General features: G+C 40.0%; 1 long non-coding RNA gene across 2 annotated transcripts in view; it reads left to right on the plus strand.

The window, feature by feature from the left end:
- Window positions 1–25,677, plus strand: part of LOC121480227 — a 44,298-nt gene that overhangs the window by 9,648 nt on the left and 8,973 nt on the right. For both annotated transcript variants that reach the window (XR_005984914.1, XR_005984915.1), the window contains exons 2-3: window positions 16,156–16,235; window positions 23,199–24,351. This is a non-coding gene — a long non-coding RNA (uncharacterized LOC121480227). The remainder of the gene's footprint in view (window positions 1–16,155; window positions 16,236–23,198; window positions 24,352–25,677) is intronic.

Here is a 25,677-nt window from a genome sequence, read left to right on the forward strand (position 1 = left end):
GTATCAAGTAGAGTGCTGAGTAATATCAAATACTGCAGAGGAGTTGTTAGTAAGGACAGAGGAATGTTCATTGGATTTAGCAACAAGGAAATAAGTATATAATAAGTAAGACTTGGCACAGAATACATAAAACATGTTTCTGGGCCCAGAGGAGTTCAAGGTCCAATCCAATGATTGAAACTGTTACTACAATACATTATGTCAAGTGCTATGAGAGAGAAGACAGTGCAGGAGCTGCCAACACAAAGAAATGTGTTACATTTCCCAACTTCTTCCCAGTTTAGTGTTCACTGTCTCATGTCACACCAGTCACACCATTGCCTCTATATCCTTTGTGAAATGATCATGCCTATCTGTCTCACACTGCCCTTCCTCATGCACGTTTGAGTGTAAAAGGATAAATTCAAGCAGGTAGGTTTCTCTTAAATTCTCTAACAAAAACACATCTCAAACTCTAAATTTAAACAAGGAGACGGACAAGATTATGATGACGTGGTGAATTTGCAGTTGTCTTTATTTTTTTTAAGATTTATTTATTTATTTTATGATAGACATAGAGAGAGAGAGAGAGGCAGAGACACAGGAGGAAGGAGAAGCAGGCTCTATGCCCAGAGCCCGACGCGGGACTCTATCCCAGGACTCCAGGATTGCGCCCTGGGCCAAAGGCAGGCGCCAAACCGCTGAGCCACCCAGGGATCCCCAAGTTGTCTTTACTTTAGGGCTCAGTACTGATCAATGTATTGAGTGATTTGGTTCTCACTATGTATGGCCTTTAAAGACTATCTGCTGGGGATCCCTGGGTGGCGCAGCAGTTTGGCGCCTGTCTTTGGCCCAGGGCGCGATCCTGGAGACCCGGGATCGAATCCCACATCGGGCTCCCGGTGCATGGAGCCTGCTTCTCCCTCTGCCTGTGTCTCTGCCTCTCTCTCTCCCTCTCTCTCTGTGACTATCATAAATAAATAAAATAAAATAAAAAAGTTTAAAAAAAATAAAGACTATCTGCTGTATTCACTTCGGCCAAATTCTACTGTTAACAGTTTAGGTAAGAATATGACCCACCTCTGAATTCAGAATTTTATTGAAAGCTTAACATCATCTTTCTCAAACCCTGGTCAACACACTGGAGTATTACTAAATAATGTTTTGGGTTTTTTTTTCTGGATAACAATGGTAAGAATTATCAGTGATTCTGGTAACTGAGTTTCATCTATTTTGGGAAGGACTTTTGTGTGTATAGCAGAGAGAAATATTAATAAATTTCTATTCCAGAAGTAAGACTTACTATATAACACAAACACCTGTACTCTGTAACATTAGAAACCTATCTCTGGCATTGTGATACAAGGCTTTGAGGTTAGTCATTGATGTTCAGTTACTTACTGAAACACTCTTTTGAACAACATATTTATGTCCTGAGATGCATATTTTAATTTGTAATTTTGCTCTGACATGTTGGGAAGGTGGTTTGCCTAAGCGTATTGATGAAATCTGACTTTTGGAAAAAGGGTACAAAATCTGAAGAGGCTCAAAGGCATCCTGGGAAGAGAAGAAAGAGAAAGAATTGGAGAAGACAGTAGATAATCTCTGTTTTCCATAAAATGCAATTTATAATATGATTGCACTTCATTAACTCAAATTACACACACTCACAAGAATGCACATTGAACTGTTTTGCTTCCGTCTTTCCCCTCCTTCCCCTTAAAGCAGATGGAAATTAGGTGGCAGACTGGGAAGGTTGCCATGGTGCACTGGCTACAGGGATTTGATATTAGTCAAAGGAAGCTCCTGAGTCCCCTCCCCCAACCATCCAAATGTGCGCTTCTCTTTTTTCTTTCAAATTCTTGTCTATAATTCATATTATAGATAAATCAGGGTGAGATTGATGTACTAGTGGACAACATGCATTGATGTTGTAAGAAGTAAAATACTCAGGAATTATAACTGGCCCATTTTTATGTAGCACTAGCCACACAAAAAGTTAGAATTCATTTTTAAAATGTCTTATACAGGGAAGCCTGGGTGGCTCAGTGGTTGAGCATCTGCCTTTGGCTCAGATTGTAATCCCAGGGTCCTGGGACTAATTTTCTAAAGCTTGACCAATTTTATTAGTCCAAAAGGGGCTAGTTCAAGGGGAAGTGGGGCGGAATATTTAGGACTTGGTCTTTGAAGCTTCTTCTTTAAGTATTGCATATATAAATTTAAGAGCCAAAATAGTAGAAGATAACCCTTTTGTAACATACTAGAATCATCCTCTATACTAGTGTTTCCTAAGTGTGCCAAAGTAACTAGGATGCTAGTTAAAAAATTTTCTCTCTCTTTTTTCTGTGTGTCTCTCATGAATAAATAAACAAAATCTTTTTAAAAGGGGGGGGGTCACCCTGAGTGGCTCGGCAGTTTGGTGTCACCTTCAGCCCAGGGTGTGATCCTGGAGACCCCAGATCGAGTCCCACATCAGGCTCCCTGCATGGAGCCTGCTTCTCCCTTGCCTGTGTCTCTGCCTCTCTCTCTTTCTGTGTGTCTCTCATGAATAAATAAATAAAATCTTAAAAAAAAAATACTGATTCTCTGGGATACCTGGGTGGCTCAGTGGTCAAGCATCTGCCTTCAGCTCACATCATGACTCCAGGGTCCTGAGATCGAGTCCCCCATCGGGCTCCCCACAGGAAGCCTGCTTCTCCCGCTGCCTGTGTCTCTGCCTCTCTCTGTATCTCTTATGAATAAATAAATAAATCTTAAAAAAAAATTACTGATTTTCAGTTCCTGTACCAGAGTCTGATTTAGTAGGTCTAATTCAGTGAATACTATTCTCTCTCTCTTAGAATTTGTATTTACCATTTTGTAGCTAAAGAGTTTAATGGTTTTGGGTGGTAAGATTCAGTTATTTCTGAATTCTGATAACCACTGAATAAGTTGACAGAGAATTACTCTCCAGATGGTAAGGCACAGCTCCCAAATGACACCCAGCCTAAAAAGGTGTTTTGGGAAACATTTCTCAGTCTTCATTTAGATTTAAAAATCAATAATAGGGCCACCTGGGTCGCTCAGTTGGTTAAGCAGCTGACTCTTGATTTCAGTTCAGGTCATGATCTCAGTGTCCTGGGACTGAGCCTGGTGTCAGGCTCTGCACTCAGCAGGGGTCTGCTTGAGGATTCTCTTGCCCTCTCACTCTGCCCCTCCTCCCCAAATAAGTAAATAAATCATTTTAAAAAATCTATTATGCACGTGCAGAAAAGAGGAAAGGCTGTGTTTTTCTTCATCTGTGCAGTCTAACATCATTTAGGAAACATTTCTTCATTCTGCTTAAACACTGATGTTGCATGTGTGAAAGAGAAAGGATTAGAAAAGGCTGTGTTTTTTTTTTTCCTGTACCTGCTTGTAAGAAAAGTTATCTGTTATTTTAGTATACAGATTATAAGAGATATAGAGGTTTACTGAAGATAGCATGGCTTGAAATAAGTTCCCTCTGTGGTAAGGTTGTCTCTGGATTTAGTATATTTAATAAGCCCACTATTTTTTTTTAATGATTTCAGTATTTTTAGATATGTGAGAGAGACTTCACTCTCACCCCTCATGTTACTAAGCAACATGTCATACAGTTGCTAGGAAACAGACTAGCAAGCTTGGGGGCACTTCAGTTCCCTTATCACCTTGCATAACACATGACTGTACCCTAGAGAGTTTTACAGCCTTAGAGACAAAAGAAAAAAGTTAATGGCATATAGAAAGGATAGAACAAGTGACAGCGGTTGGGAAATGGAATTAGGAAAAGAACAAGGTATTTGAGAAGAGTGTGTGAGGTTGGCAGAGGAAGGCTATTACGCAATTTCCTTGAATGAGTCATGGAAAAACCTTAAATTGCCACAGCTCTATTTCATATTCTGTATACTTCTACCTTTTCTAAAAACAAATTAGAGACGGAGAGAAGACCATCTTTCAGATGGTGTTACTAAATCGTGTCAGAAGGATAGAAATCAATTGTAACTTTGTAGAAGATTGCCAATTAGAAACAGATTAAACAACTCACACCTTATTTAAAATTCCAAATCAAATCTGCGATACTACTTCACTCTATTTCTCCCCCAAATAGTAAAAACGGACAGCACTGAGAGAGGTTTGAATATAAGTGTTCTTGAACAAATTTAGAAGCAAAATTGTCATAAAACCTCCTGGGCGGTTCTCTACAAAATTTTAAAAGTCTGATATAAAAGGAGGAAAGAAGAAGCTGTTGTGCTCTACCTGGAAGACTCTGTTTTATCTGAAATAAGAGACTAGGCTCTGGGTTTCATTGTGTGTATGTGAAAGGTTGAGTCTTTGTGTCCCTGTGGCATTTACTGTTGCTGGCAACCAGGAAGCTCCCTAGCAATTGTTGCTAGGTCCTCAGGGCCTCTGTTGGCCTGAAACCTTAATCACTGCCAGAAACACCAGAGATAAAAATCATGGCACAAAATCCAGCACCTATTATCCCCAGTGGTCCTGCTGCAAACAGTCCATCTTGTGTTCGGTGAAAATCAGTGTAAAATGGAGACTTCATACCAAGAGTTCACCCTCAATATCCTCCCTGTGAATGCCTGTTCTTTGAGCACAGGGCACCAAGACAACATTGGAGAATGGTTTGATTAAAATAAAATTTCTATTCTGGTGTCACTGGCTTTAACTAAAAAGCATAACAGTCAGAGAGAAACACAGACCAGAAAGATTTCCTCAGATTTAGATCACTTCCAGTTCTGAGGTCCCATCAACATTTGTTTGACAACTTGAGATGACCTTAGTGACTACATAAGCCATGGTACAAATGGTGGTACCATTTCAAATAGGAGTCCAGAGATTCTGATAAAGATCCATGTCAGGATCATCCCCAGAAATAACCTACATTGTCTCTTGAAATTACACATTGGCCCTTAGGTGAGCTTCACAGACCAGTACAACCCATTTACTCAAGCCATCCTGTGCAAATACGGACTTTAAATTTGGCTCCGGTGTATATTCTACCCAGATGTAGACAGAGCTCTGAACTTATCTGGAAACAATTGCAAATCCAGGCTGAGATTTAGAAAAGATTGATGCTGAGATGACATAAATATCTCCTTCTATCAAGCATCTAGCATCCAAAAGTGGGTCTGAAGAGGGGCACCTGGGTGGCCCAGTGGTTGAGTGTCAGACTTGGGCTCATGTCATGATCCTGGGGTCCTGGGATGGAATTCTGCATCGGGCTCCCTGCAGGGAGCCTGCTTCTCCCTCTGCTTATGTCTCTGCCTCTCTGTGTCTCTCATGAAAAAAATAAATAAAATCCTTTAAAAAAAGTGAGTCTGAAGAGATATTTACTGTTGTGATTATAACTAATTTTTGAGCAACTTATCAAGGCTAACTAGTATGTTATCTAATCTTCAAAATAATTCTTGAGAGTAGGTGCAATTATATTTGCTTTATTCCTCTGTTGAAGAAATTGAGGTGCAGAGAAGTTAAATAATGGGCCCAAGGTCTCTCATAACTAATGAGTGATATGAAAATTCAAACCAGGACCAGTCTGTCTCCAGCGTTTGACTTTGAACAACCACTCTATGTATACAGTTAATAGAGAATGCTTTTTATATGGGAACAAATTGTGTAGTACATCACACCTGTATCAAGGTGAAGAATATGTGTTCTGGGTTCTCTCTGTCTACTTATGGAGTAGTTGAGACTCAGAATGTCTGCTTCCTCGTGGGTTGGCTTTTCCATAAAGACCCTACTAAGACAATCTGCCAGAACCCTGCGATGCCCCAAATCCTTGCATTTCCCCAAATCTGTGTTATTCAGTATGTAATAACGCTCCATGGGGTCTTTAGATAAATGGTTCAGATTGGGCTCTGCAATACCAGCTCAGCCAACTTGGTAGTCCTTTTTCAAAGTGAGGCAAAGACTTGCCTGTAAAGCCTTTCTGCATTTATCTGATCTGCTTTTCTCATTTCCTTATCTAATAAGAACAAGAGATCATTTTTAGGGACTGTGAGATCTGAATTCTAATTTAGAAAAGAATGTCTTTTCAGAAGAACAGTTTGGAAAGCTGTCACATTTTACATTATCCAGAGCTTCGAACACTGCCTTGGAGTCACATTGTCTCAAACACTTTATTTTAGAGTAAAATCTTTCCTTTTCCTTTGCATAACCAAAAAGTCCACTGAATCGGTATTTCCAGAACAAAGATAACATTTGACAGTTAAAAACCCTTTATTCTTACAAAGGCACTGGGCAGAAAACATGAAATAGTTACAAGTAGATGATGTGCTGGGCCTGCTTGTTAGGCCTCATGCAAACCAATTGTAAGCACTTCTTTCCAACTCTGTATTCAGTGACATCACGTTGGTAGTGTGAAATTGTCACAATGGGAGCATTTATACCATAAAAAATTGGCTAATGCTACAAATCAGGGCTTTTTTTTTTTTTTTTTTAACCTCTGTCTCTCAGAGCCAGTTGTTAAACCACTAGGAGAGGAGTTCTCAAAGAACAATGTACCAGCAGCGTAACTTCAGTAAAACATAGCCCATCCTTATGTCACAGGCATCATGTTGATGGATTCTCATACAAATGAAGGAAGTCATCTTCTCAGTGATATCTACTAATACAAGTTTTATTAAATGAAAGCTCTCAAACACAAGACTTGGTAGAAATTGTATTCACCATTTGACACAGGACAAGCTCTTGTATGATCTACAACTTCTCAGAACATTGGCTGTATCTAATCTATATGTAGCCTATATCTAGGTAGAGGTACAGAGCAAGTTGCAGGGACAGAATAGTTTTCTCATAATAGCACCTAGAGGGGGCTTTTGGATTCTGAGGTGATCACCCACATAGTCTTTATTGAAAGCTATAGATGATAGGCCTACTCTTTATGTGTAAGGAGCCTTATGACCTGACTTGGAATGGTAATTGTTAGAAAAATGGAATCTAAAGATATAATTTCTATTGCCAAATGATTTGAGAATATTTATAATAATAGCTAACATTTCTTAATTTACTGCTATGTACCAGGATCTGTTCTAGGCATTTTACTTGTACTAGGCATTTACTTTATTTCCTCATTATAATTCACAGAGATAGGTACTATACAGATGATAAAATCAAGGCACAAAATGTTTAAGCAAGTTGCTGAAGGTCACCAAATAAGTAACAGAGTCAGTTCAAACCCAAGAAGTCTGAATTCGAATCCTTTGTAGGGTTTTCCAGTATACCTTTTCATACTAAATATAAATCAAGCTAAACATTTAGAATATTTCTAATGATTTTTTAACAGAACATATACAATACCAATCAGTTTTTTTCCAACCTCATTAACCCATTGTAAAAAATACACTTTGCATTCATATTATATACCCCAAACAAAATAATGCTCTTACTATGCATAATATTTTCTGATCTTTTCTATCTGATTCTATTTCACTTTTTAAATGCTGGTCACAATTCACTAAGTTGATTTCTTGACATACTACTGAATGGTAAACTAATGTTTGAAATTTACTGTAGTAGGAATGCCTGTGTGGCTCAGTGGTTGAGCATCTGCCTTTGGCTCAGGTCATGATCCCGGGGTCCTGGGATTGAGTCCCACATCAGGCTCCCGACAGAGAACCTGCCTCTCCCTCTGCCTATATTTCTGCCTCTCTCTGTGTGTCTCTCATGAACAAATAAATAAAAATCTTAAAAAAAAAATTCACTTTAGTAGATTTTTAAATTTTTATAAATTTATTTTTTATTGGTGTTCAATTTGCCAACATATAGAATAACACCCAGTGCTCATCCTGTCAAGTGGCCACCTCAGTGCCCATCAGCAGTCACCCCCACCCCCCGCCCACCTCCCCTTCCAATGTAGTAGATTTTTACATGTGGCCCCATGCCATGGTTTGGTTATCTCCTACTGGTATCCTATTTTACTTAAAATTTTTTAAAAGATTTATTTATTTATTTATTTATTTATGGGGTGGGGAGGAGCATAGGAAGAAGGAGATGAGAATCCCAAGCAGACCCTGTGTTGAGTGAGGAGCCTCCTGCAGGGCTTGATCTCACAATGGTGAGATCATGACCTGAACTGAAACCAACAGTCAGATGCTTATCCAACTGCAGCACCCAGGTGCCCTCTGGTATCCTATTTTAGAGCAGAATTTACAGTATTCTATTTCCTTTCCAATTACCCTGTGGTCTAGTGGCAAATTCACTTGAAGATGGACATATGATTTAAAAAGATGCAAGAGACGATGGAAGTCTGAGCCAGGCTGGTGGCAGTGAAAATGGAAAGGAAGACTATAACGTGACAGTTTTAGATAAAGACTTGTCAGTATTTGACAGGGTATGATGATTAGTGTCCCTCCCCAGATGATACAATTAGGAATGCCCTAAGTGTCCAGGCTGGGCAGAGGTGAGATGAGTATGGAGCCATAGGACAACAGCCAGATGTAATGGCATATCAAGTTTCCAAGCTAGTGGTGCTCAGGTTATCACATTCTAAAGCTGAACTGCTAAATTCAAATGGTTGAAACAAGAAAGGAAGATTAAGCATGAAGCAAGCAAGTTAGAGACCCAAGAGAGTTCCTGCCTACAGAAGTTCTAATGATCTGAGAAGGCAGTAGTAAGGTGAATCTTGAGGAAAAATCAAGCAAATGGTTCCTGTCTATGGGTCTGAGTGTTCCCTGAGAGTTTAAGTTAAGTAAAGGAGATGGTGGTAGGTACAAGCATGTGGGATGCTACTGGAAACGCAGAGGTTATATGGCTTCATTCCTTTAGAAGCTGAAAATCTAATGCAGCATCATATGAAGGAGCATCATTAAAGAAAAGCTTTTATTTTTTCACCCCCCTGCACAGCTAGCAATGATGATATTTGTATAGTGCCTTATCATTTACAGAGAGCTTTCACATCTGTTATCTCATTTAATCCATTCATCAACCATGTGGGACAGATACTGTTTTCATTTTGTACTCATAATAAGAGAAAAACTAAGGTCTTGAGCTTAAGTATGCCTAGATTTATATATATATTTTAAAAGTTTTATGTATTGAAGTAATCTCTGTATGCAATGTTAGGCATACACTCACAAACCCAAGATCAAGAGCCACATGCTCTTCTGACTAAGCCAACCAGGCACCCCACCCCACTCCTTTTTTAAAAGTTTAATTACTTTTTAAAAGTAATCTCTAGGGATCCCTGGGTGGCACAGCGGTTTAGCACCTGCCTTTGGCCCAGGGTGCAATCCTGGAGACCTGGGATCAAATCCCACATTGGGCTCCTGGTGCATGGAGCCTGCTTCTCCCTCTGCCTATGCCTCTACCTCTCTCTCTCTCTCTCTCTCTCTCTCTCTCTCTCTGTGACTATCATAAATAAATAAAAATTTAAAATAAATAAATAAATAAATAAATAAATAAATAAATAAATAAAATCTCATGACCCCAAGAACAAGAGTTACATGCTCTTGTGACTGAGCCAGCTGGGCAGCCCTCCATCAAGTATATCTACATTTAGGTTTCATTCTCTTTCCACCATTTAAGAGCTCTTTATCAAAAATAAACTGTCACTGTGAAATGAAATTTACTTGATAAACTTTCCTTCTGTAGAAGATGTTCTGGGAGAAAAGCATAAAAATAAGAAGAATTAACGATTAAAAGCAAATGTCTGAAACCCTATTACACCCACTAGGATGGCTATTATAAAAACATATTCAATAACAAGTGTTGCTGAGGATGTGGAGAAATTGGAACCCCCATACACTGCTGATGGGACTGTAAAATGGTGCAGCCACTTTGGAAAAGAGTTTGGCCATTCCTCAAAATGTTAAATACAGAGTTAGCATATGACTCGGCAATTCCACTCCTAGTTATATTGCCAAGAAAAGAAAAAAACATATGCCCACATAAAAGGTGGTAGACAAATGTTCATAACAGCATTATCCGTAACAGTCAGAAAGTGGAAACAACCCAAGTGTTCAGCAACTGATGAATGGACAAATAAATTATGGTATATTCTTACAAAGGAATATTACTCAACAATAAAAAGCAATGATATACATACTACAAGAGAAATGAACCTTTTTTTAAGTCTGTCAACACTGATTTTTTTTTCTAAGATTTTATTTATTTATTCATGAGAGAGAAAGAGGCAGAGACACAGGCAGAGGTTCTCCCTCTGCAGGCTCCATTCAGGGAGCCCAAAGTGGGACTCGATCCTGGGACTCCGGGATCACGCCCTGAGTTGAAGGCAGACGCTCAACCACTGAGCCACCCAGATGTCCTTGTCAACACTGGTTTATTTACTCAACAAGTGTCTTGAACCATTTCCACACATTACCCTCCCCTCTCAGCCCTTATTCATATTCTTTTTTTAAAAATTTATTTATTTATTTGAGAGAGATAGTGAGTTGGAGGAGGGGCAGAGGGAGAAAATCTTAAGGAGACTCTGTGCTGAGCACACAGCTGGACGAGGGGCTTAATCTCACAACCCTGAGATCATGACATGAGCCAAAACCAAGAGTCAGAGACGTGATTGACTGAGCCACCCAGGCACAACCCCCCCTTTGTAAAAAGATTTTATTTATTTATTTTATATATATATAGAGAAAGCACAAGCAGGGGGAGTGGCAGGCAGAGGCAGAGGGAGAAGCAGGCTCCCTGCTGATCGGAGAGCCCAACCTGGGGCTCAATCCCAGGACCCCGGGATCATAACCTGAACCAAAGGCAGACACTTAACCAACTCAACCACCCAGATACCCCTGAGCCACCCAGGCACCCCTCATTCATGTTCTTGTATAGTGTTTGTAGCTATCTGAAGCTTATCAATCTATCTATCTATCATCTATCTATCTATCTATCTATCTATCTATCTATCTATCTCTATCTACATTTAGTTTGTGACTCCATTAGAATATAGTGGGCTTTTATTGTTTTTTATTTTAATTCTAGTATAGTTAACATACAGTGTTATATTGGTTTCAGGTATATAATATAGTGATTCAACAATTCTATGAATTATTGGGTGTTCATCATAAGTATACTCTTAATCCTTATCATCTGTTTCACCCATCCCCTTATCCACCGCCCCTCTGGTAACCATCAGTTTGTTCTCTATAGTTAAGAGTCTGTTTCTTGGTTTGTCTCTCTAGAGATGAACTTTGAAAGTATGTTGTTAAGTGAAAGAAGCTGGACATAAAAGGCCACATATGGTATGATTTCATTTATGTAAAATGTCCAGAATAGGCAAATTCATAGAGACATAAAGTAAATTAGTGGTTGCCTAGGGCTTGTGGGGAGATAGTATGTGGAAAGAAGCAGAAAATAGGGAGTGACTGTTAATGTTTACAGGATTTCTTAGGAAAGTGATGAAAGTCATCTAAAATTGATTATGGTGATGGTTGCACAACTCTATGAATATACTTAATAACCATTAACTTGGACATTTTAACTAGGTGAATCATATGGTACATTAATTATATTTAAATAAAGCTTCTTAAAAAAAAAGATTATGGCCATGAAAAGAATTATTGCCTGGTCTGTTCACTGAATAGAAATAATGATACCCCGGTAGCAAAAAGCTCCCTTAGCACCAAGATAATGAGTTATCAAAACCATTCCCAAGTCATTTAGGAGGTTAGGGGATCTCAGAATAGAATGTGATAAAAGAATCTAACTGCAAAAAAAAAAAAAAAAAAAAAAAAAAGAATCTAACTGCATTACAAATGTATGAAACAACCTCACTAAAGAGGATAGGGAGACAAAGTGCGATCCAAGTAACTTTGGAAATGAATGGAATACATAAATCTAGAGGCAAAAGGAACTGTAGATAAGTCCTATACTCTAGGCAATAAAGTTGTTTCCCCTGAGGGTATGAGTTAACAATTCTGAAACCATTATATATCTATACTGGAACTAAACAATTAATATGTGGATGGTGGATGATGGGAGCCAAGTTTCTTTCTTACTGTTAGAGTTGCAAGTTACAGACAAGCAAGAGGAGAAGTTGTAATGTGATAATGGATTAAAGTTGGAAGCCTCAGTAAGAACCCATCTTTAGCTTAATATACATATAATAGTTACATATAAAATATGAATAAATAGATGTGTATATACACAAGCTAGTATACATACATATATTTGTTTTCTCTGCCAGGTGAAAATGTGTAGAAGCAATGACACCCCAACAGCAACAACATGCCTATCTTGTGTTTCTTTTTTTTAAAGTAAACTCTATCTCCAATGTGGGACTTGAACTCATGACTCTGAGATCGAAAGTCACATGCTCTACTGACTGACTGAGCAAGCCAGGCACCCCCTAATCTTGTGTTTCTTTTTTTTTTTTTTTTAAGATTTTATTTTTGATTAATCACTACACCCAACATAGGAACTTGAACTCATAACCCTGAGATCAAGAGTCACACCCTTCACCAACTGAACCAACCAGGCTCCCTGACCACCACCACCCCTTTTTTTTAAATTCATGAGAGACACACAAAGAGAGGCAGAGACACAGGCAGAGGGAGAAGCAAGCTCCCTGCAGGAAGCCTGAAGCAGGACTCGATTCCAGGACTCCAGGATCATGATTTGAGCCAAAGGCAGATGCCACCTAGGTGTCCCTGAGACTGGTATCCTTATAAAAAGGGAAAATGTGGACACAGATACAGAAACACATAGAAGGAAGATGATGCAAATAGATTCACAGAGAAGACGGCTATCTAGAGCCAAGGAGAAAGCCTGAAAGAGCTCCTTCCCTCCCAGCCCTCAGAAGAAACCAACTCTGCTAACACCTTGATCTCAGTCTTCTAGTTTCCAGAATTGTGAGATAAATTACTATTGTTTAAGGCACCCGATTTCTGCTACTTTGTTATGACAGTCCTAGCAAAGAATATAGACAGCAAGCAGAACTAAATGCTTTTGCCTAGAAATGTGTATATATGTAGGAAAACTATCCAAGAAAGCAAGAGAATAAGAAGCACAGTCTTCTGTGGAGGAGTCGGGGATGCCATGTGGGGGAAACAGGGAGCTTCATTGGTTTGTGATCTGCTGCTTCTTGAGATGCTAGTGGTTACATGAATACTGGTTGGTTGGTTTTTGTATTTTTTTTTTTTTTTTAGTAGGCTCCATACCCAGTGTGAGGCTTGAACTCACAACCCCCAAATCAAGAGTCACATGTTTCACAGACTGAGCCAGCCAGGCACACCTCATGAATACTCATTTTATTATTATGCTCTAAAATAAATCCTTATGTTTATATAAAACATTTCATAACTTTAAAAAAAGTCATAAAAAGCCAATCTCAATTATGGGAACATGTGCAAAGTTCTCTTGCAGAGTTTGGCATTATAAGAAAAGGAAGTAGGGACAAACACAGAATCTGTTTCTCTTCAAAGTGGATATGAGACTTCTTTGGTAATATTCACTTCTGGTCCTTCTGAACCTCTTTCGTGGCCAGTGGAATGTGACAGAAGGAAAAAAACAAAAAAACAAGCAAAAAAACCCCTCTACTTCCATTTTTCATGCCCCAGAAACGTGTTCATTTGAATTCAACAATGAATCAGCTGAAGTGACTAATTTATGTAGTTTTGAGAATGGAGTCAGCAGATTTCCTTAATTCCAACATTGACTGCAGTAGGAAATAATGTGCTTGAACTCATTCTACATCTTGCTGGAAAATAGGAGTAATGTTTACCGCAGAACAGTAGTATGAGGCTTACTGTTTCAGTGGAGGTTTTGGATGAGAGGTGTTTAAGGAATCTAGCCTGGGGATCCCTGGGTGGCTCAGCGGTTTAGCACCTGCCTTTGGCCCGGGGAGTGATCCTGGAGTCCCAGGATCAAGTCCCACATCAGGCTCCCTTCATGGAGCCTGCTTCTGCCTCTGCCTGTGTCTCTGCTTCTCTCTTTCTCTCTGTATCTCTCATGAATAAATAAATAAAAATCTTAAAAAAAAAAAAAAAAAGGAATCTAGCCTGTTTGGGTTGTAAGCGAGATTGGCTGTTTTCTTGTTTAGCTAAACAGAAATTCTATTTTAATCTTCCTTTTGTATGGGCCTGGTGCTTGATATACCTTCAGAGGCCAACAGACCTGGCCCTCTCACTTTTCAGGGAAAGTTTTAGGGTTTCTGAAGCCACAGCCAGGTAAACCATTGCCCTGCTCCTTTGTGTGGTGCTGCTCTACTGGAGGGCACACCTTCCCTGCCGCTCAGGTAATGAGCCCTTCTGCAGCGAACACTTGCCCTACACAGGAGGATTGCTTAGGGCTGAGCTACCTCAGGAAAAGCAGATAGCATCAGGTGGGAAAGCAGTCTAGTCCCAAAACCTGACAACTGAAGGGACTGGGACTCAAATTACACATCTAAATGTTTGGGAGTATGGAACCATGAAAATGGACAATTGCTTAAGTGGACATTTAAAAACTCTTTGCACAAAGCAGCAACTGAGTCTTTTTTTTTTTTTTTAACCTAAGGTAAAGGACATGGTTGAAGCTCTTCTCAGAAAACAGGTGGGATTGAGGAGATTTATTTATGACTTACTGGAAGCACAAAGAGAAGCTTTTATTGTTGATGGCTAGGCTGGGTGGATGCCAGGAGACACATCCCATAGGAGTTGTGCTGCCAAGCACTGACACACAGCTGACCTAGTCTTTTTTTATGCTGACTGCTTGCTCAGAAATTATATCAGAAAACGGTATTGAAAGACCCAGTGTGATTTGGATTATGGAGACTTTAGAGCAATCTTAATTCTAAGGAACCATTTGAAGGGAAATAGAGAAGCTATATATTCATTAGCTTTATGTGGAACTACCTTTCGGCTCCTATAGGAAAACTGCCTTGAGACAGTTCTGCATGGCCAGGCGTTCAGTATCATCCTCCTTCCTCTTCCTTTGAAACTACACATTTAAATTCAAGCTTTCAGCAAATACCTCCTAGATACCTTCAGAGGGGGGGAAAAAATCTAAGGAACACATCATTGTAAACAATAGCTTTAAGCTTGGGAATATTTTTCAGATTCCGAAGTGAAAGTCAGAGAGAGAAAGGGACAGGATGTGCCTGCTGGGATGGTTTGAAAGGAAGGAAGAGGGAAGGAACAGGGGAGAGGAAAGATGAATCTTTTAGGGAAATAGTAATCCAAAATGCAGAATAATTCATAGATTTTTCTTAGACTCAACAGAACCATAAAATGTCAGGGCTGGAAAGAGCTTTAGAGATGATTTCCCTGTCCCTCACTGGTTATCTTACTGATGAGGAATCTTGGACCAGAAAAGTGACCTGTCCAAGGAGGCAGAGCCAGGTGGTGACAGAACCAGGCTGGAAACAAGGTGTACTCATTGTTCTCATGACACCCCTGGCCTCCCACCACATCCGCATCTGATTCCCACTTTGCCTGATAGCTGTGACCCCTCATTCATCACTTTAAGAGCTTTGGACAAAGGGAGTAGTCAGCTGTTGGGGTTGGAATTCAGTGCAACTGCCTTCTAGCCTGTGTCTTGTATCTTCACATCTTAAAATAAAGAAATCAATTCGTTTTTTCAGCCAACTCATTTTTCATTCGGAAGATCTTTCATTTGAAGAGTCTCAAATCTTTCATTTGGAAAATATGACACTTACATGTAAAAGAGGAAAAATAACCCCAAAGAATTGCTTTACAATGCAATTTACAGCCTATTATCTTTTATGATATGAATCCTACATATGTCCCACGACCATCCAGATATTATCAGCTGCCGTAATCTCCCATTCCTCCCCTACAGCAATACTTTGTTTTCTCCATAGTACTGTGAATCCCAAGGATTTCACCAGGGTGAAGCCCACGAGCCTTTGGCTCTTCCAAATAAGCTGGTTGAAGCTATTTAGTTTGTAGAGTATTTGGGGGGAGGGCATGCATGGTAATTGGTATAATATAAAATATAATAACAGTGTGTGTCTAGAGCTCAGCCTTGGGTCTTTAATTACCTTCTTCTCACCTTTATCACTGTCTTGCACTCCACTAGACATGCTGACGCCTCAACTGCCAACAGGCCAATACAGAAATTTCTGTTTCCTTGAGGTGTACACAACCAAACCCAGAAAACTATACAAATGGAGACTCTAGTATGGATTTTTAGCAGGTGGCTGGTACTTGGTACCCAGAATACTCTAAGCATCTGAGTTCTGTTTTGCTATCTAATATTCATCCCCTTTTTCTTTAGGAGATGAGGGAGATTATGCTCCTGATTTCCTCACCTGGACACCAGGACCCAGGCGAGGGAATAATACATGCAGGGCAATGGTGAGATGCTGCCTTAAATTGGGGAGATAAAATTATCTTGATAAATGTTTAAAAATGATTATTGTCTGTACAGATACACACCTTTTGTCTCAAGACGAGAGATTCTGAATCTCATAAGCATCTAAAAGAGATTCATATGCAACTTACTAAATCAGCAAAAATTAATTTGGGGGCATCTACCCAGTGTTCAATGATATGCTAAGCAACATGGGGATAATAGTATTAGCTAATGTTTATTGAGTTCTTATAACATGCCGGGTATCCGCTGAGCACTGTATATGAATTGTTGCATCTAGCAGTATACCCACTCCTGTGAAATAGGTATTTTTATTAGCTCCATTTTAAGTATTAATAGCTAAGGCAGAGAGAAGTTAAGCCATATGTCTGATATCCCATAGCTGGCAAGCAGGAGAACCAGGATTTGAGCATAGTTTACTTCCGGAACTTATGATTTTAAAGTAGTATGAATCATGGCTCCTACCCCCAATAGGTTTATAATCTAGTTGGGGGGAAACATGACTAACACACATTAAAACAATAGTAAATTATGTTAGCTGCACATATATAATTAAATGCTAAATTTGATGCTATTAACTATGACTGCTTCAGGAGATCAGAGGGCACAGGGAGGCATGGACCAGGCAGGCAGGATTTCATGAAGCTGAGCTTTGAATGGTCCCTGAGATGTGCGTAGGGAAAGAACTGCCTCAGGCAAGAAGGTGGCTGAAGTGCTAAAAGCAGGAGTAAGCAAGACCTGTGCGGGAGGATGAGACAGCCAGCCTGACCACAGCTGGGTGGAGCTGATGAGGAGGGCTGGATCGGCCATGAAACCTTTAAAGCAAGCAGAGTTTAGGCTTGGTGCATTAGCAAGGTGCATTAAAGGCTCTGGATCAATAAACCAATATTAGAAAAGAGATGTTTAAAAGGAAGATATGGTTGGCAGGGCAGAGAGAAGCTGTCTCATTAAAACTGCAGATGGCATAAAGCTTGGAAAAACATATATGAAATTACTCTAAATTGTTACCAGTCCCTATTCTCCAATTCAGAATTTTTGATTCTGGTTTGATCTTTATTTTGTTGTAAGATTTTGTTTATTTATTCATGAGAGACACACAGAAAGAGGCAGAGACAGGCAGAGGGAGAAGCAGGCTCCCTGTGGGGAGCCTGATGCAGGACTCTATCCCAGAGCCCTGGGATCACGTCCTGAGCCAAAGGCAGATGCTCAACTGCTGAGCCACACAGGCGTTCCTTCTGTTTGATCTTTCTCATTTATTTTTGCATTTCTTTTACATTAGCAAGTTCTACCTCCTTAATACTTTTCAAAGTTGTCCATTTTCCTACATTTCCTTGCCATTACTTTAGTTTGGCCACCATCCTAAGGGAGAGGTGAGGTGTCAGAGGCCTTTCTGGAAGAGAAGACATGTTTCCAGAGTCCTGAATATTTGACGAGAGTTAGCTAGGAATGAGAACAGAGGTAGAAAGGGGGTGGAAATGAGAAGGTAGGAAAAAGATCAGGGGAAAGATAGCATAATGGGTAGAAGAAAGCAACAAACATGTGGAATACAAGAAATAGTGCTAGGGACCATAAGGGAAAGGGGGGAAACTGAGTGGGGAAAAATGAGAGAGGAAAACAAACCATAAGAGACTCTCAACTCTGGGAAGCAAACAAAGGGTTGTAGAAGGGGAGGTCGGTGGGAGAATGGGGTAACTGCATGACCAGCATTAAGGAGAGTACGTGATGGGGATGCCTGAGTGGCTCAGCAGTTTAGAACCTCCCTTCAGCCCAGGGCATGATCCTGGAGTCCCCGGATTGAGTCCCTGGATTGAGTCCCAGGATAGAGTCCCACATCACGTTCCCTGCGTGGAGCCTGCTTCTCCTATATCTTCTTCTGCCTATGTCTCTGCCTCTCCCTCTCTCTGTGTGTCTCTTGTGTATAAATAAATAAAATCTTAAAAAAAAAAAGAGAGGGTATGTGATATGATGAGCACTGAGTGTTATAATATATGTTAGCAAATTGAATTTAAATTAAAAAGAAAGCAACAGGACAACTGACACATAATTTGGCGCTAAACCTGGGTGCTACAGTAAGGAAAACAAAATGTGGCATTGACTTAGTGAAGGACCACTAGCAGGTGGTGAGGGTCCAGAGTCTAGGCTGAAAGGCCGAGCTTTGTTACATGATCTCAGAACATTTAGTCAGAATTTTATACCCTTAAAGGGGGTGGGGTGGGGAGGTGGAAGACCCTTGAGGAGGTGACATATTAGCGAGGTAGGCCTTGAACACACAAATTGACCTTCTCAGTGGAGGGAATGATCTTGGCAAAGGCACAGAGTCTGACAGTTTAAAGGACAAGGATCTTGAATACCATACAAGCTCTAAGAAGATTAATCCGTTGTTGGAGGTACCGCACGCTGGGAAATGGACCTAAGTTGAGATAACTCAAATTTAAGGGGAAAAAACCCATCTGGAGAGTGCTTGTAATTTTAGAGAAATGTTGATGAATGAAATAAGTAAAAAATTTTAAGTTTTCAGAATTCAGTGAGAAAGACCTAGATTTTAAATAGCTTTGTTGAGAAACAATTCAGATACCATACAACTCACCTTTAGAAAGTATTATGATTACAAGTAAGTAAGTAATTACATCAAATTGGGCAACTCTATGATGAGGCTAAGGATGCAGCAGTTGCTCGTGGCAGTGATCCTGGGTGCCACTTGAACTCAATGTGACTCATAGTAAAACTAATAATTTGCCGTCCCCAGTGCTTCCCACTTTACAGAGGACAGAAATAACTTAAAATAAGGAACAAGCTATGTGAGTAAATGGTATATGTGTGGTGTATTGCTACTGTAAATGTGTGTGGAGTGTGTGTGTGTGTGTGTGTGTGTGTGTGTGAGAGAGAGAGAGAGAGAGAGAGAGAAGATGCTTGACATTTTTTTAAATCCACTTCCCCATGGACAGCTGGTCAAATTCCTAACTTGTGAGGCTGCTTGGATAGAAGTAGTTGAGTTTAATGACAGAATAATGCTTACCAAAGGTTTTTTACAACATGGGAAGAGATCTAGAACACTCTTTAGGGGAAGTCTTGATTTCCCTATATTCTGTTTATATAAAAAAAAAAATGTAGACTTTTGATCCTTCTCCTCAAGTGCTAGCATTTATTTCCATGCCTTTTTCTCTCTCTTCAGCTGCCAAACCCCTTCTTAAACAGGGGAAGGGGAAGCTAAAATTACAAGCCTGGCGGGGGCGCCTGGCTGGCTCAATAGATCGAACGTGTGACTCTTGAGTTTAAGCCCCATGTTGGGTGTAGGGATTATTTAAAAATAAAATATTTTTTTAAAAAGATTTTATTTATTTGAGAGAGAGAGACAGAGCGCACATGTGCAGGAGCGAGTTGGGGGAGGGGAAGAGAGAAAATCTTTAGAATCCCCGCGAGGAGCTCAATCCCATGAGATCAGGACCTGAAGCCAAACTAAGAGTCGGACATTTAACCAACTAAGCCACCCAGGCGCCCCCAAAATAAAATCTGAAAAAAAAAAAGTTCAAGTCTGGCCTCTACCTAAGGCAAAGTAGAGAAAGAAACCTCACAAATATAAATTAGTTAACACTCATTGTTACCTATTATTGTACAGTGTCTAAATTAGCAGGGCTACTTGCTTGCTTCCTTTAGTTTAGTTACAACATTAATCTTCAGTGCATGCTTTTGTAGCCATCTTATACGTCTCCGCAAAGCCTTTCACTCACTTCTTTTCACTCGGTGTAGAATAATTTTATTCTATAAACTTGAAAACACTTCCCCTTTTTAGTTCACTTTATCTAATGATTTTCATATCCCATTTCCCCTCATCCCAGTCATCAACAGGTACGATTTTCTGCCCCTAAGCATATTATGTTTGGTCAATTCTAGATCCATACTTTTTCACATTTTAACATCTCTGAAGTCAGGAATGTTACGACTAATGGTATCTGAAATTCAGTGAAGTACAGTAAGTTCTTTCTGAGTGAGCAGTTTACTTCCCACAACATACTGAATGATGTTCTTCCATCAATCCTTTGGCTCCAATTCATAAATCTTATAAGAAGTCTTGCCTTGGGCAGCCCCGGTGGGCTCAGCCATTTAGTGCCACCTTTAGCCCAGGGCCTGATCCTGGAGTACAGGGATCGAGTCCCATGTCAGGTTCCCTGATGGAGCCTGCTTCTGTCTCTGCCTCTCTCTCTGTGTGTCTCTCATGAATAAATAAATAAAATCTATTTTTAAAAAAAGTCTTGCCTTATTTTTGAGAAACTACTTGATATTAATATAATTCCAATATTTCTAGCATTCTGATATATGTATGTTCCTAAGGAGCACATGAATCTCCTTTATCAATTTAATGACTGTGTAATATTCCATTATTTGAATATATCATGATTTTATTACCCAGTCCCTATTGATGTTATCAGTGATGCTCACATAAACCAACTTTATATACTTATCTATTTCCCTATGATACATTTTCTAAAAGTAGAGAATAATTACTAGTTTTACTAGTACAATACAACAAGCTTTCCTGTCCCTGTTTTCACAGGTCTATAAGCCTTTATTTCTAGTTTAATGATTTTTTTTGTCTTTTACTTATTTTTTGTTGTGGTAAAATATATAACATAAAGTTTGCCATTTTAACCATCTTTAAGTGTACAGTTCAGTGGCATTAAGTATATTCACATTGTTATGCATCTATCAACACCATCCATCTTCAAAAGGATGATCTTTTCTAAGGTTGTAAATACATATTACCAAGTTGCCCTATAGAAATAAGTAACTACAGTACCTCACAACAACTTATTTATCTGTTAAACACTCATTTATTGAATAGTCTCGTGTGTCAGGCAAAGTACTAGATACCCATAAATATTATATCAGTTAAGATGGTTTTGTTGCAGGGCGCCTGGGTGGCTCAGTCAGCTAAGCATCTGCCTTCCACTTTGGTCATGATCCCAAGGTCCTGGGATCCAGTGCCACATAAGGCTCCCTGCTCAGCTGGAAGTCTGCTTCTCCCTCCTCCTCTCCCCCTCTCCCTGCCATGCTCACTTGCTCTCTATCAAATAAATAAATAAAATATTTTTTAAAAATATGGTTTTGTTGCAAATAACAAAACCCAACACCAACTGACAAGCAATAGTTTTCTTTCCAAGCATGGCTGAAATCAGTTCTGCTTCTGTCACCAGGACTCACTTTCTGTCTTTCTCTTGCTTATGTTCTTTCCATATCTTCATTTTCAAACAGGCTTGTCCTTTGTGGTATCAAAATGACTACAGCAGCCGAGCACCCTGGACTCCATGTCCAGCAGAGAGAGCGAAAGAACTCCTCTTCTAGTAACTCTAAAGATTAAAGTCCTGAGATCTACTTTGACTGGAAGATTTAGAGCATATGTTCACTCAAACCAATCAGGAAGGCTATAGGAATGGGACAATAACTGGCTAATTTAGATCTTTGACACATCCTCCACCCTGATCCCAGGGGTTAGAGGAACCCCATTTGAATCACAAAGACCAAAAGCAGAGAAGTCACAAAGAAAATCAACCTTGTTGCCAAAAGAACTGGAAGGGACACTGGGGTGGCAAAAACAATGTCCACAGCCATTCAGAAATAGAGTGAGGGTATCATATTTTTTTTACTTTTTTTAATAATAAATTTATTTTTTATTGGTGTTCAATTTACCAACATACAGAATAACACCCAGTGCTCATCCCGTCAAGTGCTCCCCTCAGTGCCCGTCACCCACTCACCCCCACCCCCCGCCCTCCTCTTCCATCACCCCTAGTTCATTTCCCAGAGTTAGGAGTCTTTATGTTCTGTCTCGTGAGGGTATCATATAAGAAAGCATGTCATATAGCATGTAAAAATGCAGTTTAAAAAAAGAGGAAAGGGAGCAAAGTTTTTTCCAAAAATGTTTAAAAGATTTTATTTATTTATTCATGAGAGACACAGAGTGAGAGAGAGGCAGAGACACAAGCAGAGGGAGAAGCAGGCTCCATGCAGGGAGCCCGACGTGGGACTTGATCCCAGGACTCCAGGATCACGCGGAAGGCAGGCGCTAAACTTGAGCCACGGGATCCACCCACTTTTTTTTAGTATGTTTAGTGCCATGTACTGGCTTTGGCCTTCTGGAAACATATTTTAATGAGGGAAATAGATATATACGCAGATCTAATAGGCTGAGTGTCAAGAGAGGTAAAGAAGTGGTATGCTGCAGACCCAGGAAAGGTTTCCTAGAAGAGATGACACCTGAGCTGAATCTTGCTCTATAACATAAGCGAAGGTAGAAAGACACTTTAGGGAAAAGAGAACTGCATGAAATAGTTAAAGGGGAGTTATAAATAGTTTAGTATACCAAAACTAATGTCTGCTGAATGCTATTATATGCTAGACACTTCTCAGCCCTTTTTGTATAATATTTCATGTAATTAATATGTTCAGAGAATAGTGAATAATAGCTTGGCATTCTGGAAGAAACGTTCATGAAAAGGAACACAAAACAAAGCAAATAAAAATAAGCAAACCCAAAAAGATCAAGCCGAAAAAACAGGTTGGAATCAGATTATGGAAGGGCTGTATTATACCTAATACCTAATGCAGTAGATATTGGAGCTAATAAAAGTTTGGGGGCAAGGATTTGACATGATCAAGGTCATGCTTTATTAACATTTTCCAAATTTAATACCTGCAAGATGATGTTGAGTGGAGAGAATTGTATTTTGGGAATCATTGAAGAGGTTGCTAAGACACGCCAACCAGAGGTCAAAAGAATCTGCTTCTGCCCTCCTGACTCTCATACACTGCTGACCTCGTAAACTTTCTTCACAGTGCCCTCTGGGGTCTTTGTTTCATTGAACTGTCCCCTATATTCTTAATCTCCTTATAGAATGCACCCTCCTCCTCCTTGCTTTAACTGAAACTTGTTCTTTTTTTTTTTCTCCCAGGAATCCACTTCTACTGAGCCCCCTTGAGCAGAAGTTATTGATTGGACCCAGAGCTCACCAATTTGCAAATCATTTCTAGGAATCCCCCCTCCTCTGAGGACCATGCTATCCAGCTCTCCTCCATCTTTTTAACGTCCTCCTCTGAGGACCATGCTATCCAGCTCTCCTCCATCTTTTTAACGTCCTTACTCTCCCCTGATTCACTTTGCAACACATTACTACTGAAAGTTCTTTGGCAATTGTCACTTAGATGCTAAATCCAATAGGTTTCCTATTTTAACTTGGGGGATTCTGTTGACCCCTTGTTTCTTGACAGATTCTCCAGAAATTATTTTTTCCTGTGTCTTCTCATACCCGTCTGGCCATTCTTTCTTGAAAGTTTTTCCTCTCCCCACTTCTTAAATATGAATATGCCTTGGGCTTCTTCCTCAGCCACCTTACCTTTTCGTCTGCCTTGCTCTCCCAATGATTTGAATCACTACCACCCATGTGTCAGTGACCTGACAACTCACAGATCCACACCACCAGGCTCTCTCCTGACCTTTAAATCTGTGTGTCCAACAGGCAGTTGGACATCACTAACTCAGTGTTTCCCTGAAACTCCAATTCCGCATGCCTGAAAGAGTAGGTTCTTTCCTGGCACCCAAGCAAAAGCCTGAAAATCATGTCAACCCTTCAATTTCAATAACCACTTTTTAACCAGTCACTGAGCATTGTTAATTCTTTTTATTATCTCTTATACCTCTCTCCTCTCCATTTTCACTCTAATTTCTCAATTTGAAATTTCATTTTCCTTTGCCTAACATATTAGCTTTTTCATTTTGATAATTTTCAAATATATATAGAGTATATGAACCCTGATATATCACCTGGATTCAATAATTATTAACTTTCGGTCAGAGTTACTTCATCTATTACTTTTACAGTGTTTTAGAGCAAATCTAGACATCATGACATCTCACCCATTAAACTCTTCGGTACACTGCTTTATTATGCCAAAGTAACAGTATCACACGTAACAAAATGCACAAGAATACCTGAATATTATCTAAGACTCTATTTGTCTTCCACATTTTCTCTTTACAGTTGAGGCTTAGCCATATAGATAGCACATAGAATTTATTTCTTCTGAAAGGGCCTGTTGAAGTCTCAGGTAAGTTAGATTGTACTAAAGGACAGGCTTTTTATTTTTTTTTTAAGGATTTTTTTATTTATTCATGAAAGACACAGAGAGAGGCAGAGACATAGGCAGAGGGAGAAGCAGGCTCTCACAGGGAGTCTGATATGGGACTCGATCCTAGGACCCCGGGATCACATCTTGAGCCAAAGGCAAAGGCTCAACCACTGAGCCACTCTGGAGTCCCCAAGGAGAAATTTCTAACAGTTTCTCCTGCTCACAGCTCTTGAGGCAATGGGCAGAGCCAGACTTAGGTCAAGGAGAGGGTCACTCCTATTTGAGAGCAGGGTCCCAGGCCTGAAGTCCATTGAGTTCCATCCTGTGCCCCTGTAAGAGGCATGTGGCATTGGGTGAGTCAGGATCTATTTATTACAAGACCATCGGATTCTCAGCAAAGAGATGCATTTCTGAAAACATAGTCCTTGGGTGAGGAGAATTCCTTCCTCAGAGAAAGAAAGTTGCTTTCCTGGCCAGTATGATTTATTATCAAGCATAGGATAAACTGGGAACTGGCAGATTAGTGACAAAGCTAATTAGCAAGCTGTTGTTCAGTGCCAGGTGTTTAAAGTTTAAGAACTAATTTCATGACCCTGTGCATGTCACCTCCCTCTGTTGGCCTCTGTGTTTTAATCTTCCAAATGAAGATATTGGACTAGATGATCTCTAAGATCATTTCCAGCTCTACCATTTTATGATCTAATTTTTATGTAACACCAGTGTAACATGTTTTTGGCATGATGAACGTTCAAGAAGTTTGATATCATTTTACAGATAGGGACTCTGAGGGCAGTGGGGCCAGGGATTTGCTTCAGATGCATGCAGGTCAGGGCCTGAATCCTTCCGGAGCTCTGTTTCATTAAGCAATCAATATTTCCTGGCTCCTGGGCGGAACTGCAGTATCTTTCCCTTCAAAAAAGCTGGTCTGTTTTTTCCCACCAGGCTTGAAGAAAAAAAAAAGAGGGGGCCAGAGTATTAATACGAAAAATATTAGAGCACACTTATTCTGCTCCCACAGACAATGAGGGTTGAAATCTCACAGAACTGAAAGACTAGCCCGTGGCACAGAGACTGCCAGGGGGGCTTGGGGAGATGGGGAATGGATCTGAGCTGCTGGGGATACATTTCGGTGTTGGTGGACTAGGATGGGGTGGGTGGGGGAGATTCCAAGGGCAGAGTGACAAGGTCAGCCTCGCCTCTTGTCTCTGTTCTTGGCGATAGCCAGTGTAGCTAGAAAGAGCAATCTGTCAAGTCTAATTAGAGTAGAACAAAGTGAACAATGGGCGCCCAGCTCTAAACTGACAG

The sequence above is a fragment of the Vulpes lagopus genome, chromosome 21 (genome assembly GCF_018345385.1).
Source record: "Vulpes lagopus strain Blue_001 chromosome 21, ASM1834538v1, whole genome shotgun sequence".
Lineage (NCBI taxonomy): Eukaryota > Metazoa > Chordata > Mammalia > Carnivora > Canidae > Vulpes > Vulpes lagopus.